A 4,428-nucleotide genomic window follows, 5' to 3' on the forward strand; every position below is an offset into this window, starting at 1 on the left:
AAAATTATTATAGCATTGTACTTTCATTTCTCATTACAATATTTTACTTGCAAGTTATTTCTTATTAGGTAATTATATACTTTCATTTAGTTTTAATGAAAATTGACATGATTATATAATTTCTTTGTGTTTTATAGTTAAATCCTCCACCTTCAGAAGCACTAAGACTAAGGTATTGTATAGTTTTATAAACATATTTTATAATCAATAATCTTATATCTTATTGTGGTCTCTTTTTGTTTATTAAAAAAAGCATAAATGGCGTGTAGGAAATCAGTTTCATACTATTTTATCTTATGATTTTTTTTTTCAGAATAAATGAGAGGAGATATCTTTGCGTCTTCGAACTGATGACCTTAAGGGTTTTAGAAAATATCAAAGCATTAAAAAGTCTCTGTTACATGAACATTTTATCTCCAAATAAACAACTTACACATTTTTTTCTTTCTGGGTAACCACCGCTAAAATTCCTTTTGCTCGGTTAAATGATTTCAAGCTGTGTGCAGTAGCTTTTGACATTGATGCTACTTGTTTTACTAGCACATGGGGTGTAAACATATCTCCTTTAGCTTGAGCAGTTGATCCTAAAAGATGTTTGACATCAAAGTAGTAAACCAATCTATAGAATGTAAGTTGGACACATGAAGTGATTGGTAAAAACGAGCACCTTTAAGTACACTGTTGAAAATCTCTGACATATTTGTGGTGAGCAATCCATAATGCTTTCCACAATGATGTGCAAGTGTCCATCTACAAAGTGAGTTCCCCTAAGGCCATTGGCGAGCTTGTGCATTTAGGGGCTGTTTGTTTGCCTCTTAATAAGAGGCATATCAGAATCTTTTCCATTAAGAGTGTTTGTTTAGCTATTAATTTTATATCTGAATCTGAAATTTATATCTTATTCGGTCAGACATGTTATCGCATCTGAAAGAAGAAAAAAAGGGCTGCTTCCCATTTTGCGCTAATCGCATAAACATGCTCCCCCCCCCCCCCCCCCCATTGCATACAAGACACAAAAACACCCTCTGAGGCTCCGACTTCCTTCCAGCATCAACACCACCTCCGACACCTCCCTTCGCCACCGCCTCTGTTCTCTATCCCTCCTTTAGTGTCGTCATCCCCTAATCTTCACCTTACGCAACTATCCCTGTTTGAGGATGGCAACAATGGAGACCTTCCTCTAATTGCTTTGATTGTTGTTTGCTTTTGTTGTATGCCACCCTCCCACGTTCACTTCGGCGCGATCGTTTTCTTTGTTTTTGCCGTAATTGCATAAGCATGTATGATTTTCGTTCTTCATAAAATCGCTATTTCTTCATTTCTTTTCTCTTGGTTTTTGCTGAAATCGGTAATGATGCTTTGTACTGTTTCAAATATTGGTTTTTGTTGTTTTGTTCTTCAGAAAATCATGATTTTTGTGATGTTTTTTGCTGCTATCTTGTTTATTTGTTGATGAAGTTCACCATCTCATGCTTTATGTGATTATTTAATTTAACGTATGTGTAGATTCCACTTTTTTTATTCTGTTAGATTGTGAATTTGGTTGTAGTTAAGAAAGAAACACTGAATCAAATGTGGTGCTTATGTTTCAGATATGAATTGTAGTTTTATGAACTGTTATTGTTTTTTGAGTTGTGTTCAGTTTGCAATTAGCTCTTGTTCTTCTCATTGTTGATTGCAATTTTTGTTGTGTTGGGGCTGCCATAATTCAATGCTATTAATAGTTTAAAGCTTATTGATTTTGTGTTTCTAATTATTTATTATTAGTCTTCGCTTTCTAAACGAGACTGGAAAAAGTGAAGAAATAGCATTTCAAGATTCATGGTGTTTAATATCTATGTTTTTCAAAGTTGTAAACATTCTAATCATGATTACAGTTAGGTTAGAGATGATTACAATTTATGTGGAATTGTTTATATATATAAAGAGGAATTTAAAATGTAAAGTGTTTTGATTTTGAAATTGTTTATATACGTACGATTCTTGGATTTTTATCAGTATATTTGTCCTCTATTTAGCTATCATAGCATTGTATTTCCTATTTCTACCTAATTAGAATAATTGGTCATAGTTTTTAAAGTACGATGTATTAATAAGAAGTATAAATTTGTAATTAAAAGAAATAATACATAAGGGTAAAATAGTCATTTTTATTGTTCAGCACAATAATTCAGAGGTTCCAACCAAACAACCTTTTAAAATTCAGATTTTAAAAATTCAGACCCTTATTGCAATTCAGACCTCTTAAAAATTCAGATTATACCAAACATCCCCTTACTTTTCCAATTTCTTCCATAATGGAATTGAACTTACGAACTTGGTTCTGACTCCAAGCACGGTAAGCTAAAACTTTCAATTGTGAGTTACGAAACTTGTCATTGAAGTTGTTGACGAAATGTCGCAAACAATACCTGTAAAAATATTTTCAAATGTCATTTATAAATTAATCGTACCATAAAAGTGGTTAATGAAATAAAATAAATAATACCTGTGAATACTATATGGCTCCAACCAGGGAGATCCTCGCTCATTAACAACCTTTAGTATTCTACTATGGCAATCAGATATTAAACAAATGCCCTCTTTTTCTTTTACCACATTCTTCTTGACATGATTTAGAAACCAATGCCAACTACTATATGACTCATTCTAAAAAATAGCAAATGCTAAAGGAAAAATTTTGATTGTTACCATCACTCGCATTGCAATCATCATCTTTCCCTTGTACTTGTCATATAAATGTGCCGCGTCAATGCTAATAACAGGTCGACAATGCTTAAATCCATTGATAGATGGAGAAAAAGCCCAAAAAACATGTCTAAACTCTATTTGATCCACATCAATTGATCTCGTAGTGCACCATTCAACTATTGTTCCAGGATTAAAAAATTGGAGTACAGTAAGAAATTTTGGTAAAATAATATAAGATTCCTCCCAATTTCCATATACTCGTTCAATCGCCTTCTGCTTTCCTAACCAAACCTACCTGTATGAAGGAGTGTATCCTAATTTATCAATTATTTCTGCTCTCAAAGTAGGGACACTAATAGATGTTTGTTCCTTAATAAGGTGCTCTGTTTCTTGAGCTATCAAGCTTGCATCTAGATTTAGGTGGTCTTGAGTAATCCTATTTTTAAAATAAGTATGTGGACCTGTGTATCGTGTTATCTCAAAATACCCACTACGTTGGCGTTTATATGCACACAATTGCCACTTACAACCAGTTTATGAACATAACTTGCATCTTATCTTCCATATAGTTGGACATGTTTCGATAAACTCATATTGTCGGCGCTTTTTAATCGTGTAAAGCTTGGTGGCTCTGATAAGTTCTTCCTTACTTTTAACAGAGTTTTCTCTTAAATCTTGAATTAAATCATTTGTATTCTCAGATTGTGACATCATCCAATTGTCAACATTAGCCACATCTATTCCTTCTAAACTTGTAAAACTAGTCGGCACCTTAATGACATCTCTCATTACACTTGCATCTCATTCATTATCATTTTCATTATCATATAAATTTTCCTGACCAATTTCATCTTCTTCATTGTCCATGTCAAATCTACAATCCATTCCATTGTTCACAACTGCAAAACTGAGAAATCATGTTGAAGTCCTCATTTTGAATCATGTATGACACACCAATAGTATGAATCGCAGTAGGTGATAAAGTTGTGTCCCTTTCTTGTTCTATCGAAAAAGTTTCGCAACATCTGTAGTTAATATAAAAAAAATCAACAAAAATAAAAGTAAAACTTAGCATTTTCGTGGAAGTAATGAAAAATAATTATGAAGATATCAAGTTTAGAGATGGAACAAAGATGATCCAAATCTATTCCTAATTTTTGTGTATGACCGTATAGAAACAGTGAGATAACAAAAAAGAAATAACTCAAAAACTTTACGTTGGTACTATCTAAATATGGTGTAAAGCCATTTTTTCTTTATTTAAAATTGGCCCCTAGACTATAGTAATGTTGGCCAATTTGAGTAGACTTTTAATTTTACTATCACACTTATCAACACTTTGAAAATTAATATAGAAGATTTTTATCAATACTTTGAAAATCAATATAGAAAATTAGTTTTTTTTCAATACTGTCTCTGTGTGATTTTTAATGCCATTGACTTCAACTTCTAAGTATAGATCAATATTACTTAGTTCTTGATGGAGACTACACGCATCAAATATGATCTCAATGACATTGTCATCCGTAATTGAGAGAGGAATATATTTCATTACTTTTCCAACAACCGATGGATATCTGCAAATTACTTTAATGGGCTTTTGTTGCTTATCAATCGACGTAGCAATATGGATTTGATCGATGAGTTCATTGAACTGTATTCCGCATTGAACCTTGATAGCTTGATTTGGAGACTTGTTGTAAGTTATACCTTCTTCTCCGTCACAAATTTTTCCAT

The sequence above is a fragment of the Lactuca serriola genome, chromosome 1, assembly GCF_051521515.1.
Source record: "Lactuca serriola cultivar US96UC23 chromosome 1, Lser_US96UC23_V15, whole genome shotgun sequence".
In the NCBI taxonomy this organism is placed as follows: Eukaryota; Viridiplantae; Streptophyta; class Magnoliopsida; order Asterales; family Asteraceae; genus Lactuca; species Lactuca serriola.